Source organism: Pseudophryne corroboree, chromosome 9 (genome assembly GCF_028390025.1).
Source record: "Pseudophryne corroboree isolate aPseCor3 chromosome 9, aPseCor3.hap2, whole genome shotgun sequence".
NCBI classification, from domain to species: domain Eukaryota; kingdom Metazoa; phylum Chordata; class Amphibia; order Anura; family Myobatrachidae; genus Pseudophryne; species Pseudophryne corroboree.
In genome coordinates this window covers 482,305,013-482,320,502 of record NC_086452.1, presented here as the reverse complement: position 1 = coordinate 482,320,502, position 15,490 = coordinate 482,305,013, and the positions used below count along the sequence as shown (strand labels likewise).

The 15,490-nt window shown below is 48.9% G+C and overlaps 1 non-coding gene across 1 annotated transcript; it reads left to right on the top strand.

Annotated features, from left to right (window-relative positions):
• The first annotated feature begins 10,397 nt into the window (after window positions 1–10,397).
• LOC134959616 (small nucleolar RNA SNORA84) lies at window positions 10,398–10,530 on the top strand. Its single transcript, XR_010187622.1, has one exon. It is a non-coding gene; the product is annotated as a small nucleolar RNA SNORA84 (small nucleolar RNA).
• The last annotated feature ends 4,960 nt before the right edge of the window (window positions 10,531–15,490 follow it).

Here is a 15,490-nt window from a genome sequence, read left to right as displayed (position 1 = left end):
GGCTGCGTTTGACGGCATGGCGGTTGAACGCCAGATCCTAAAAGGGAAAGGCATTCCAGAAGAAGTCATTCCTACCTTGATTAAGGCACGGAAGGAAGTCACCGTGAAACATTATCACCGCATTTGGCGAAAATATGTAGCGTGGTGCGAGGATCGGAGTGTTCCGACGGAGGAATTCCAACTGGGTCGTTTCCTACATTTCCTGCAATCAGGATTATCTATGGGTCTCAAATTGGGATCCATTAAGGTTCAAATTTCGGCCCTGTCAATATTCTTCCAAAAAGAATTGGCCTCTGTCCCTGAGGTCCAGACTTTTGTCAAGGGAGTACTGCATATACAGCCTCCTGTGGTGCCTCCGGTGGCACCGTGGGATCTAAATGTAGTTTTAGATTTCCTCAAATCCCATTGGTTTGAACCATTGAAAAAGGTGGATTTGAAATATCTCACATTGAAAGTGACTATGTTACTAGCCCTGGCCTCTGCCAGGAGAGTATCTGAATTGGCGGCTTTATCTTATAAAAGTCCTTATCTAATCTTCCATTCGGATAGGGCAGAACTGCGGACTCGTCCGCATTTTCTCCCTAAAGTGGTATCAGCATTTCATCTGAACCAACCTATTGTGGTGCCTGCGGCCACTAGCGACTTGGAGGACTCCAAGTTGTTGGACGTTGTCAGAGCCTTAAAAATATACATTTCAAGGACGGCTGGAGTCAGAAAATCTGACTCGCTGTTTATATTGTATGCACCCAACAAGTTGGGCGCACCTGCTTCTAAGCAGTCGATTGCTCGTTGGATTTGTAACACAATTCAACTTGCACATTCTGTGGCAGGCCTGCCACAGCCTAAAACTGTAAAAGCCCACTCCACAAGGAAGGTGGGCTCATCTTGGGCGGCTGCCCGAGGGGTCTCGGCATTACAACTCTGCCGAGCAGCTACGTGGTCGGGGGAGAACACGTTTGTAAAATTTTACAAATTTGATACCCTGGCAAAGGAGGACCTGGAGTTCTCTCATTCGGTGCTGCAGAGTCATCCGCACTCTCCCGCCCGTTTGGGAGCTTTGGTATAATCCCCATGGTCCTTTCAGGAACCCCAGCATCCACTTAGGACGATAGAGAAAATAAGAATTTACTTACCGATAATTCTATTTCTCGGAGTCCGTAGTGGATGCTGGGCGCCCATCCCAAGTGCGGATTATCTGCAATACTTGTACATAGTTATTGTTAACTAATTCGGGTTATTGTTAAGGAGCCATCTTTAAGAGGCCCTTTCTGTTATCATACTGTTAACTGGGTTTAGATCACAAGTTGTACGGTGTGATTGGTGTGGCTGGTATGAGTCTTACCCGGGATTCAAAATGCCTCCCTTATTGTGTATGCTCGTCCGGGCACAGTACCTAACTGGAGTCTGGAGGAGGGTCATAGGGGGAGGAGCCAGTGCACACCACCTGACCTAGTAAAGCTTTACTTTTTTGTGCCCTGTCTCCTGCGGAGCCGCTATTCCCCATGGTCCTTTCAGGAACCCCAGCATCCACTACGGACTCCGAGAAATAGAATTATCGGTAAGTAAATTCTTATTTTCGTTCCCATAAGTACAAGCGAGCAAAAGGTCACTCCTTTCTGCCCAAGGGCAGAGGAAGAGGAAAAAGGCAGCACCATGCAGCCGCTTCCCAGGAGCAGAAGCCCTCCCCTGCTTCTGCCAAGTCTTCAGCATGACGCTGGGGCTTTACAAGCAGACTCAGACACGGTGGGGGCCCGTCTCAAGAATTTCAACGCGCAGTGGGCTCACTCGCAAGTGGATCCCTGGATTCTACAGGTAGTATCACAGGGGTACAAACTGGAATTCGAGGCGTTTCCTCCTCATCGGTTCCTGAAGTCTGCTTTACCAAAGTCTCCCTCCGACAGGGAGGCAGTTCTGGAAGCCATTCACAAGCTGTACTCCCAGCAGGTGATAATCAAGGTACCCCTCTTACAACAGGGGAAGGGGTATTATTCCACACTATTTGTGGTACCGAAGCCGGACGGCTCGGTGAGACCAATATTAAATCTAAAATCTTTGAACACTTACATAAAAAGGTTCAAATTCAAGATGGAGTCACTCAGAGCGGTGATAGCGAACCTGGAAGAGGGGGACTATATGGTGTCGCTGGACATCAAGGATGCTTATCTCCACGTCCCAATATATCCTTCTCACCAAGGGTACCTCAGGTTTGTAGTACAAAACTGTCATTATCAGTTTCAGACGCTGCCGTTTGGATTGTCCACGGCGCCTCGGGTCTTTACCAAGGTAATGGCCGAAATGATGATTCTTCTACGAAGAAAAGGCATCTTAATTATCCCTTACTTGGACGATCTCCTGATAAGGGCAAGAACCAAGGAACAGTTAGAAGTCGGAGTGGCACTATCTCAGGTAGTGCTAAGTCAGCACGGATGGATTCTAAATATTCCAAAATCGCAGCTGATTCCAACGACACGTCTACTGTTCTTAGGAATGATTCTGGACACAGTCCAGAAGAAGGTGTTTCTCCCGGAGGAGAAGGCCAGGGAGTTATCCGAGCTAGTCAGGAACCTCCTAAAACCAGGACAGGTCTCAGTGCATCAGTGCACAAGGGTCCTGGGAAAAATGGTGGCTTCTTACGAAGCGATTCCATTCGGAAGATTCCATGCAAGAACTTTTCAGTGGGATCTACTGGGAAAATGGTCCGGATCGCATCTTCAGATGCATCAACGGATAACCCTGTCGCCAAGGACAAGGGTGTCTCTCCTGTGGTGGCTTCAGAGGGCTCATCTACTAGAGGGCCGCAGATTTGGCATTCAGGATTGGATCCTGGTAACCACGGATGCCAGCCTGAGAGGCTGGGGAGCAGTCACACAGGGAAGGAATTTCCAGGGCTTGTGGTCAAGCATGGAAACATCTCTTCATATAAACATTCTAGAACTAAGGGCCATTTACAATGCCTTAATTCAAGCAAAACCTCTGCTTCAGGGTCAGGCGGTGTTGATCCAGTCGGACAACATCACGTCAGTCGCCCACATAAACAGACAGGGCGGCACGAGAAGCAGGAGGGCAATGGCAGAAACTGCAAGGATTCTTCGCTGGGCGGAAAATCATGTGATAGCACTGTCAGCAGTGTTCATTCCGGGAGTGGACAACTGGGAAGCAGACTTCCTCAGCAGACACGACCTTCACCCGGGAGAGTGGGGACTTCACCCAGAAGTCTTCCACCAAATTGTAAACCGTTGGGAAAGACCAAAGGTGGACATGATGGCGTCACGTCTAAACAAAAAACTGGACAGATATTGCGCCAGGTCAAGGGACCCTCAGGCAATAGCAGTGGACGCTCTGGTAACGCCGTGGGTGTACCAGTCAGTGTATGTATTCCCTCCTCTGCCCCTCATACCGAAAGTATTGAGAATCATAAGAAGGAGAGGAGTAAGAACTATACTCGTGGTTCCGGATTGGCCAAGAAGGTCTTGGTACCCGGAACTTCAAGAGATGCTCACGGACGAACCGTGGCCTCTACCTCTAAGACAGGACCTGCTACTGCAGGGGCCTTGTCTGTTCCAAGACTTACCGCGGCTGCGTTTGACGGCATGGCGGTTGAACGCCGGATCCTGAAGGACAAGGGCATTCCAGAAGAAGTCATCCCTACTCTGGTAAAAGCCAGAAAGGAAGTAACCGCAAAACATTATCACCGCATTTGGCGTAAATATGTTGCATGGTGTGAGGCCAAGAAGGCCCCTACACAGGAATTTCAACTGGGTCGTTTCTTGCATTTCCTGCAAACAGGACTGTCTATGGGCCTAAAATTAGGGTCCATTAAGGTTCAAATTTCGGCCCTGTCGATATTCTTCCAGAAAGAACTGGCTTCAGTACCTGAAGTTCAGACATTTGTGAAAGGGGTGCTGCACATACAGCCTCCTTTTGTGCCTCCAGTGGCACCTTGGGATCTCAATGTTGTGTTGAGATTTCTAAAATCACACTGGTTTGAACCATTGTCTACGGTAGATTTAAAATATCTCACGTGGAAGGTGTCGATGCTGTTGGCCTTGGCTTCAGCTAGGCGTGTGTCAGAATTGGCGGCTTTATCATGTAAAAGCCCTTACCTAAATTTTCATTCTGACAGGGCGGAATTGAGGACTCGTCCTCAATTTCTACCTAAGGTGGTTTCTGCATTTCACATGAACCAACCTATTGTGGTACCTGCGGCTACTAGGGACTTAGAGGACTCTAAGTTGCTGGACGTTGTCAGGGCCTTGAAAATATATGTTTCCAGGACGGCTGGAGTCAGGAAAACTGACTCGCTGTTTATCCTGTATGCACCCAACAAGCTGGGTGCTCCTGCTTCAAAGCAGACGATTGCTCGTTGGATTTGTAGTACAATTCAGCTTGCACATTCCGTGGCAGGATTGCCACAGCCAAAATCAGTAAAAGCCCATTCCACAAGGAAAGTGGGCTCATCTTGGGCGGCTGCCCGAGGGGTCTCGGCTTTACAACTTTGCCGAGCAGCTACTTGGTCAGGGGCAAACACGTTTGCTAAATTCTACAAATTTGATACCCTGGCTGAGGAGGACCTGGAGTTCTCTCATTCGGTGCTGCAGAGTCATCCGCACTCTCCCGCCCGTTTGGGAGCTTTGGTATAATCCCCATGGTCCTTACGGAGTTCCCAGCATCCACTAGGACGTCAGAGAAAATAAGAATTTACTTACCGATAATTCTATTTCTCGTAGTCCGTAGTGGATGCTGGGCGCCCATCCCAAGTGCGGATTGTCTGCAATACTTGTACATAGTTATTGTTACAAAAATCGGGTTATTATTGTTGTGAGCCATCTTTTCAGAGGCTCCTCTGTTATCATGCTGTTAACTGGGTTCAGATCACAGGTTGTACGGTGTGATTGGTGTGGCTGGTATGAGTCTTACCCGGGATTCAAAATCCTTCCTTATTGTGTACGCTCGTCCGGGCACAGTATCCTAACTGAGGCTTGGAGGAGGGTCATAGGGGGAGGAGCCAGTGCACACCAGGTAGTCCTAAAGCTTTACTTTTGTGCCCAGTCTCCTGCGGAGCCGCTATTCCCCATGGTCCTTACGGAGTTCCCAGCATCCACTACGGACTACGAGAAATAGAATTATCAGTAAGTAAATTCTTATTTTCCCCTGTACACTCTCCCCCTATATATTGTCCCTATCCACATACTGCTTCCTTATACTGTCATTACCCCTATATACTGTCCCTACCCCATATACTGCCCCTCACCATATACAATCCACCCTACATACAATTCACACTGTATACTGTCCCCCGTATACTGCACCCCTATATAAAATCCACCCCATATAAAGTCCCCTTATAAACTGTCCCCATATACTATCACCCATATACAATCCACTCCATATACTGCCCACCCATTCACTAACCATCCCATATATAGTTCCCACTATATACTCTCCACTCCATATATAGTTCCTGCTATGTACAGTACCCCTATATACTGCCTCCATATGCAATCCACCCCATATACAGTCTACCCAATATACAGTCCCCTCCCAATATGCTGGCCCCCCAATATACAGTCCCCTTATATACTGCTTCCCATATACAATCCACTGAGCATTCCTCCCCCCATATACTATCATCCCCATATGTCCCCCATATACTATTTCTCCCTCCCCAATATTATACATATGGCTAAAGGAACTGTATAGATGGTAAATTCGCAAATAATAAGCCGTGGGTAAATGATACAGTGAGAGCATTATTAACAGCAAGGGATAGAGCTTTTAAATCTAATGACCAGGTTGCCTTTAGGGTCACTAGATTACATTTAAAAAGGGGAATTCGTGATGCAAAGAGAGCGTTCTCGGGTAAACTTGAAACTAAATGTAAAAACGATAGAGATGCGAGAAGTATGTGGAAGGGAATGCAGGACATCGCCGACTGGAACGCTAATAAGGGTCATTTGGGACAACCCATGGATCCCACGTTTGGTGAAACATTGAATATTATTTATTCACGTTTCGATAAGGTTGTTGATTTTCCTCCTAGGTGGGGAGTAAATGAGGGTGAGGGTGTGCCATTGGTATTGGATGAGTTGTCTGTAAAAAAGTGCTTTGCCACTATTAAATCTAGTAAAGCCCCTGGTCCCGATGGAATTCCAGGGAGTGTCATTAAGAATTGCTCTGAACAGTTAGCGGGAATTTTGACTATAATTTTTAATCTTTCTCTTGCCCAATGTGTTGTCCCCAAAAGTTTTAAATCAACAGTAATTGTTCCCATTCCAAAAAATGGAAAAAGTAATACCAGCGAGCCAAATGGCTTCAGGACAATTGCTCTTACTTCACTTATTATGAAGTTATTCGAGAAATTAGTTATGAGACATATAAAGGGTTTTTTACCGGATAGCTTGGATCCCTTTCAATTCGCATATAGAGCAAATAGATCAACCGATGATGCTGCTCTCACTTTACTTCACCACGTGCTCACCCATTTAGAAAATAGGAATTCCTCCGTAAGAATTTTGGGATCCGGTCTGAAGATCGACAGTATCTAGGTCGACAATGTTTAGGTCGACCACTATAGGTCGACAGTCACTAGGTCGACATGGATGGAAGGTCGACAGGGTTTCTAGGTCGACATGTGCTAGGTCGACAGGTCTAAAGGTCGACATGAGTTTTTCAATTTTTTTTTCTTTTTTTGAATTTTTTCATACTTAACGATCCACGTGGACTACGATTGGAACGGTAAAGTGTGCCGAGCGAAGTGGTAGCGGAGCGAAGGCACCATGCCTAAAGCATGGCGAGCGAAGCGGTGCACTAATTTGGGATCCCGGTCACTCTACGAAGAAAACGACACAAAAAATAAATAAAAAAAATCCTCATGTCGACCTTTAGACCTGTCGACCTAGCACATGTCGACCTAGAAACCCCGTCGACCTTCCATCCATGTCGACCTATAGTGGTCGACCTAAACATTGTCGACCTAGATACTGTCGATTTGATGAACCACTCCCAAGAATTTTATTTGTAGACTACAGTTCGGCTTTTAACGCTGTTATTCCCACTTCTTTAGTTAATAAACTGACTCCGCTAGGTTTGGACAGTTTTGATGTTCTAATAGACAGGCCGCAGGCAGTCAGGACTAATGATAAAATTACTAGTGAGGTAATGATTAGCACTGGTGTCCCACAGGGTTGTGTGTTGAGTCCGTTACGCTATTCTCTGTTTACCTACGATTGCGTCTCAGTCAGATTCTGTGCATATAATCAAATTTGCAGACGACATTGCCATCGTGGGTCTTATTGGTGGAAATGATGACTCACTATTTATATCTGAAGTAGGTAGGTTAAGGGGGGTACTCACGGGAGAGATGTGTGCTGAGCGATCTTAACACAGACCGCTCAGCACACATCTCTCACCCCGCTCAGCACAGCGCAATGTGCTGAGCGAGGGGGAAAGCCGACGGGGGGCCGCTCACTTCACACAACGGTGAAGTGAGCGACCCGCTAGATTGAGCCTGCATGTAGCTCAATCTAGCATCGGCGATAGCGATGTGCGGGGCCGCGCATCGCTATCGCTGGAGGGCATACACACGGCAGATCCGTGCTTAAAATCTAAGCAATCTAGCAAGATCTCTCCGTGTGTACCCCCCTTTAGAGGAGTGGAGTCAAGAAAATCACTTGATTCTTAATGTCAAAAAGACTAAGGAGATGATGATCGATTTTAGAATTAAAAATAGGTATATTTATGGTCCCCTAGTTGTAGATAAGCAAGAGGTGGAGATTGTAACATCTTTTAGATTTTTAGGCTTATATCTAATGATTTGTCATGGAACTCTCATGTTAATGCTGCTACAAAGAAAGCTCAACAGCGTTTATATTTTCTTAGGAAGACGCGATCAGCAGGTATAAAAGAGGTAATTTTAATTAACTTTTACTCATGTATTATCGAGAGTGTTCTTACTTACGGTATTTTAGCCTGGTTTGGAAATTGTAGTATTATAGAGCGTAAGTCGTTGGAAAGAATTGTGAAAACTGCTGGCAAGATAATTGGTTTACGTTTGCTGCGTATTCAGTCTGTTTATGAGAAGAGGCTCCTTGTGAAGGCTGGGTGTATACTTGGTGATGCGACTCCTCCTAATTATGGGATGTTTACTCTGCTTCCTTCAAACTCCCGCTATAGATCCATATTGTGTAAGACCACCCGGCTGAAAGATAGCTTTTTCCCTAGGGCTATAACAATGCTTAATGGTTCTAAATGTAGATAGGATTGTTGTATCTGTCTATGTGTTATCATGTCCTTATGGCTCTTTTAAAGTATCTTATGGTATTGTTCTTGTGTTATACATATTTTGTGGTGTTTTTTTTTTTTTTTTTCTGCTTACATGAAAATTTCATTGATTGATCATGCATTGAATATTTAATGACCATAAAACCAAATTCCAATTCCAAATTCGGCTATATTTGCCCAGCTCTATATGTCCTTCCATATTACACACCCACCCTGGGCCAGTAGCGTTAGCGGGGTGTGTATGTGGGTGGGTGTGTGTGTAGGTGGGTGTGTGTGTGTAGGTGGGTGTGTGTGTGTAGGTGGGTGTGTGTGTGTAGGTGGGTGTGTGTGTGTAGGTGTGGGTGGGTGTGTGTAGGTGGGTGTGTGTGTGTGTAGGTGTGTGTGTGTGTGTGTAGGTGGGTGTGTGTGTGTGTAGGTGGGTGTGTGTGTGTGTAGGTGGGTGTGTGTGTGTAGGTGGGTGTGTGTGTAGGTGGGTGTGTGTGTGTAGGTGGGTGTGTGTGTGTGTGTAGGTGTGTGTGTAGGTGGGTGTGTGTGTAGGTGGGTGTGTGTGTAGGTGGGTGTGTGTGTAGGTGGGTGTGTGTGTAGGTGGGTGTGTGTGTAGGTGGGGGTGTGTGTAGGTGGGGGTGTGTGTAGGTGGGGGTGTGTGTAGGTGGGGGTGTGTGTAGGTGGGGGTGTGTGTAGGTGGGGGTGTGTAGGTGGGGGTGTGTAGGTGGGGGTGTGTAGGTGGGGGTGTGTAGGTGGGGGGGTGTGTAGGTGGGGGGGTGTGTAGGTGGGGGGGTGTGTAGGTGGGGGTGTGTAGGTGGGGGGGTGTAGGTGGGGGGGTGTAGGTGGGGGGGTGTGTAGGTGGGGGGGTGTGTAGGTGGGGGTGTGTGTAGGTGGGGGTGTGTGTAGGTGGGGGTGTGTGTAGGTGGGGGTGTGTGTAGGTGGGGGTGTGTGTAGGTGGGTGTAGGTGGGGGTGGGTGGGTGTAGGTGTGTGTGTAGGTGGGTGTGTGTGTAGGTGGGTGTGTGTGTAGGTGGGTGTGTGTGTAGGTGGGTGTGTGTGTAGGTGGGTGTGTGTGTAGGTGGGTGTGTGTGTAGGTGGGTGTGTGTGTAGGTGGGTGTGTGTGTAGGTGGGTGTGTGTGTGTGTGTGTGTGTGTAGGTGGGTGTGTGTGTGTGTGTGTGTGTGTGTGTGTGTTTAGGTGTGTGTGTGTGTAGGTGTGTGTGTAGGTGGGTGGGTGTGTGTAGGTGTGTGTGTAGGTGGGTGGGTGTGTGTGTGTAGGTGGGTGGGTGGGTGTGTAGGTGGGTGGGTGTGTGTAGGTGGGTGTGTGTAGGTGTGTGTGTGTGTGTGGGTGTGGGTGTGGGTGTAGGTGTGGGTGTGGGTGTAGGTGGGTGTGTGTGTAGGTGGGTGTGTGTGTAGGTGGGTGTGTGTGTGTGGGTGTGTGTGTAGGTGGGTGTGTGTGTAGGTGTGTGGGTGTGTGTGTGTGTGTGTAGGTGGGTGGGTGTGTGTAGGTGGGTGTGTGTGTGGGTGTGTGTGTAGGTGGGTGGGTGTAGGTGGGTGTGTAGGTGTGGGTGTGTGGGTGGGTGTGTGGGTGTGTGTGTGTGTGTGTAGGTGTGTGTGTGGGTGGGTGTGTGTAGGTGGGTGGGTGTGTGTGTGTAGGTGGGTGTGTGTGTGTAGGTGGGTGGGTGTGTGTAGGTGGGTGGGTGTGTGTAGGTGGGTGTGTGTGTGGGTGGGTGTGTGTAGGTGTGTGTGTGTGTGTAGGTGGGTGGGTGTGTGTAGGTGGGTGTGTGTGTGTGTAGGTGGGTGGGTGTGTGTAGGTGTGTGTGTGTGTGTGTGTAGGTGGGGGTGTGTAGGTGGGTGGGGGTGTGTAGGTGGGTGGGTGTGTGTAGGTGGGTGGGTGTGGGTAGGTGGGTGGGTGTGGGTGGGTGTGTGTAGGTGGGTGGGTGTGTGTGTAGGTGGGTGGGTGTGTGTAGGTGGGTGTGTGTGTGTAGGTGTGTGTGTGGGTAGGTGGGTGTGTGTGTGGGTAGGTGGGTGTGTGTGTGGGTAGGTGTGTGTGTGTGTGTAGGTGTGTGTGTGTGTGTGTGTGTGTGTGTGTAGGTGGGTGTATGTGTGTGTGTATGTAGGTGTGTGTGTGTATGGGGCCACGTGGTTGCTGGAGCCTGTGATCTCTGTACAGCACTGCAGTTATGAAATGGCCAATATGAGAACTGTGATTTTTGCATGGGGGCCGATTTCCTCTTTCAGTCTCCGTAGCCCGGTCACAGTAACATATTTTCTCTGACGTCCTAAGTGGATGCTGGGGACTCCGTCAGGACCATGGGGAATAGCGGCTCCGCAGGAGACAGGGCACAAAAGTAAAAGCTTTAGGATCAGGTGGTGTGCACTGGCTCCTCCCCCTATGACCCTCCTCCAAGCCTCAGTTAGGTTTTTGTGCCTGGCCGAGAAGGGTGCAATCTAGGTGGCTCTCCTAAACAGCTGCTTAGAGTAAAAGTTTTATTAGGTTTTTTATTTTCAGTGAGTCCTGCTGGCAACAGGATCACTGCATCGAGGGACTTAGGGGAGAAGAAGTGAACTCACCTGCGTGCAGGATGGATTGGCTTCTTAGGCTACTGGACACTAGCTCCAGAGGGACGATCACAGGTACAGCCTGGATGGGTCACCGGAGCCGCGCCGCCGACCCCCTTGCAGATGCTGAAGAGAGAAGAGGTCCAGAAATCGGCGGCTGAAGACTTCTCAGTCTTCATGAGGTAGCGCACAGCACTGCAGCTGTGCGCCATTGCTCTCAGCACACTTCACACCAACGGTCACTGAGGGTGCAGGGCGCTGGGGGGGGCGCCCTGGGCAGCAATGAAAGTACCTATACTGGCTAAAAATACATCACATATAGCCTCTGGGGCTATATGGATGTATTTAACCCCTGCCAGGTTGTCAGAAAAACGGGAGAAGAAGCCCGCCGAAAAGGGGGCGGGGCCTATTCTCCTCAGCACACAGCGCCATTTTCCCTCACAGAACTGCTGGTGGGAAGGCTCCCAGGCTCTCCCCTGCACTGCACTACAGAAACAGGGTTAAAACAGAGAGGGGGGGCACTTATTTGGCGATATGATTATATATTAAGATGCTATAAGGGAAAACACTTATATATGTCCCTGTATAATTATAGCGTTTTGGTGTGTGCTGGCAAACTCTCCCTCTGTCTCCCCAAAGGGCTAGTGGGGTCCTGTCCTCTATCAGAGCATTCCCTGTGTGTGTGCTGTGTGTCGGTACGTGTGTGTCGACATGTATGAGGACGATGTTGGTGAGGAGACGGAGCAATTGCCTGTAATGGTGATGTCACTCTCTAGGGAGTCGACACCGGAATGGATGGCTTATTTAGGAAATTACGTGATAATGTCAACACGCTGCAAGGTCGGTTGACGACATGAGACGGCCGGCAAACAAATTAGTACCTGTCCAGGCGTCTCAAATACCGTCAGAGGCTTTAAAATGCCCATTTACCTCAGTCGGTCGACACAGACACGGACACTGACTCCAGTGTCGACGGTGAAGAAACAAACGTATTTTCCTTTAGGGCCACACGTTACATGTTAAGGGCAATGAAGGAGGTGTTACATATTTCTGATACTACAAGTACCACAAAAAAGGGTATTATGTGGGTTGTGAAAAAACTACCTGTAGTTTTTCCTGAATCAGATAAATTAAATGAAGTGTGTGATGATGCGTGGGTTTCCCCCCATAGAAAATTATTGGCGGTATACCTTTTCCCGCCAGAAGTTAGGGCACGTTGGGAAACACCCCTTAGGGTGGATAAGGCGCTCACACGCTTATCACAAGTGGCGTTACCGTCTCCAGATACGGCCGCCCTCAAGGAGCCAGCTGATAGGAGGCTGGAAAATATCCTAAAATATATACACACATACTGGTGTTATACTGCGACCAGCGATCGCCTCAACCTGGATGTGCAGCGCTGGGGTGGCTTGGTCGGATTCCCTGACTGAAAATATTGATACCCTTGACAGGGACAGTATTTTATTGACTATAGAGCATTTAAAGGATGCATTTCTATATATGCGAGATGCACAGAGGGATATTTGCACTCTGGCATCAAGAGTAAGTGCGATGTCCATATCTGCCAGAAGATGTTTATGGACACGACAGTGGTCAGGTGATGCAGATTCCAAACGGCACATGGAAGTATTGCCGTATAAAGGGGAGGAGTTATTTGGGGTCGGTCCATCGGACCTGGTGGCCACGGCAACAGCTGGAAAATCCACCTTTTTTACCCCAAGTCACATCTCAGCAGAAAAAGACAGTCTTTTCAGCCTCAGTCCTTTCGTCCCCATAAGGGCAAGCGGGCAAAAGGCCAGTCATATCTGCCCAGGGATAGAGGAAAGGGAAGAAGACTGCAGCAGGCAGCCCATTCCCAGGAACAGAAGCCCTCCACCGCTTCTACCAAGTCCTCAGCATGACGCTGGGGCCGTACAAGCGGACTCAGGTGCGGTGGGGGGTCGTCTCAAGAGTTTCAGTGGGCTCACTCGCAAGTGGACCCCTGGAGCCTACAAGTAGTATCCCAGGGGTACAGATTGGAAATTCGAGACGTCTTCCCCTCGCAGGTTCCTGAAGTCTGCTTTACCAACGTCTCCCTCCGACAGGGAGGCAGTATTGGAAACAATTCACAAGCTGTATTCCCAGCAGGTGATAATCAAAGTACCCCTCCTACAACAAGGAAAGGGGTATTATTCCACACTATATTGTGGTACTGAAGCCAGACGGCTCGGTGAGACCTATTCTAAATCTGAAATATTTGAACACTTACATACAAAGGTTCAAATCAAGATGGAGTCACTCAGAGCAGTGATAGCGAACCAGGAAGAAGGGGACTATAGGGTGTCCCTGGACATCAGGGATGCTTACCTCCATGTCCCAATTTGCCCTTCTCACCAAGGGTACCTCAGGTTCGTGGTACAGAACTGTCACTATCAGTTTCAGACGCTGCCGTTTGGATTGTCCACGGCACCCCGGGTCTTTACCAAGGTAATGGCCGAAATGATTCTTCTTCAAAGAAAATGGACGATCTCCTGATAAGGGCAAGGTCCAGAGAACAGTTGGAGGTCGGAGTAGCACTATCTCAAGTAGTTTTACGACAGCACGGGTGGATTCTAAATATTCCAAAATCGCAGCTGTTTCCGACGACACGTCTGCTGTTCCTAGGGATGATTCTGGACACAGTCCAGAAAAGGGTGTTTCTCCCGGAGAAGAAAGCCAGGGAATTATCCGAGCTAGTCAGGAACCTCCTAAAACCAGGAAAAGTGTCAGTGCATCATTGCACAAGGGTCCTGGGAAAAATGGTGGCTTCTTACGAAGCGATTCCATTCGGCAGATTTCACGCAAGAACTTTTCAGTGGGATCTGCTGGAAAATGGTCCGAGTCGCATCTTCAGATGCATCAGCGGATAACCCTGTCTCCAAGGACAAGGGTGTTTCTTCTGCGGTGGCTGCAGAGTGCTCATCTATTAAAGGGCCGCAGATTCGGCTTTCAGGACTGGGTCCTGGTGACCACGGATGCCAGCCTGAGAGGCTGGGGAGCAGTCACACAGGAAATTTTTTTTTCCAGGGAGTGTGATATAGTCTGGAGACTTCTCTCCACATAAATATACTGGAGCTAAGGGCAATTTACAATGCTCTAAGCTTAGCAAGACCTCTGCTTCAAGGTCAGCCGGTATTGATCCAGTGGGACAACATCACGGCAGTCGCCCACGTAAACAGACAGGGCGGCACAAGAAGCAGGAGGGCAATGGCAGAAACTGCAAGGATTCTTCGCTGGGCGGAAAATCATGTGATAACACTGTCAGCAGTGTTCATTCCGGGAGTGGACAACTGGGAAGCAGACTTCCTCAGCAGGCACGACCTCCACCCGGGAGAGTGGGGACTTCATCGGGAAGTCTTCCACATGATTGTGAACCGTTGGGAAAGACCAAAGGTGGACATGATGGCGTCCCGCCTGAACAAAAAACTGGACAGGTATTGCGCCAGGTCAAGAGACCCTCAGGCAATAGCTGTGGACGTTCTGGTAACACCGTGGGTGTACCAGTCGGTGTATGTGTTCCCTCCTCTGCTTCTCATACCCAAGGTACTGAGAATTATAAGACGTAGAGGAGTAAGAACTATACTCGTGGCTCCGGATTGGCCAAGAAGGACTTGGTACCCGGAACTTCAAGAAATGCTCACAGAGGACTCATGGCCTCTGCCGCTAAGAAGGGACTTGCTTCAGCAAGTACCATGTCTGTTCCAAGACTTACCGCGGCTGCGTTTGACGGCATGGCGGTGGAACGCCGGATCCTAAGGGAAAAAGGCATTCCGGAAGAGGTCATTCCTACCCTGGTCAAAGCCAGGAAGGAGGTGACCGCACAACATTATCACCACATGTGGCGAAAATATGTTGCATGGTGTGAGGCCAGGAAGGCCCCACGAAGAAATTTCAACTCGGTCGATTCCTGCATTTCCTGCAAACAGGAGTGTTTATGGGCCTCAAATTGGGGTCCATTAAGGTTCAAATTTCGGCCCTGTCAATTTTCTTCCAGAAAAAATTGGCTTCAGTTCCTGAAGTCCAGAAGTTTGTCAAGGGAGTACTGCATATACAACCTCCTTTTGTGCCTCCAGTGGCACTGTGGGATCTCAACGTAGTTCTGGGATTCCTCAAATCACATTGGTTTAAACCGCTCAAATCTGTGGATTTGAAATATCTCACATGGAAAGTGACCATGCTGTTGGCCCTGGCCTCGGCCAGGCGAGTGTCAGAATTGGCGGCTTTGTCTCACAAAGCTTATATCTGATTGTCCATTCGGACAGGGCAGAGCTGCGGACTCGTCCCCAGTTTCTCCCTAAGGTGGTGTCAGCGTTTCACCTGCACCAGCTTATTGTGGTACCTGCGGCTACTAGGGACTTGGAGGACTCCAAGTTGCTAGATGTTGTCAGGGCCCTGAAAATAGGTTTCCAGGACGGTTGGAGTCAGGAAAACTGACTTGCTGTTATCCTGTAGGCACCCAAAAAACTGGGTGCTCTTGCTTCTAAGCAGACGATTGCTAGTTGGATGTGTAGTACAATTCAGCTTGCACATTCTGTGGCAGGCCTGCCACAGCCAAAATATGTAAATGCCCATTCCACAAGGAAGGTGGGCTCATCTTGGGCGGCTGCCCGAGGGGTCTCGGCTTTACAACTTTGCCGAGCTGCTACTTG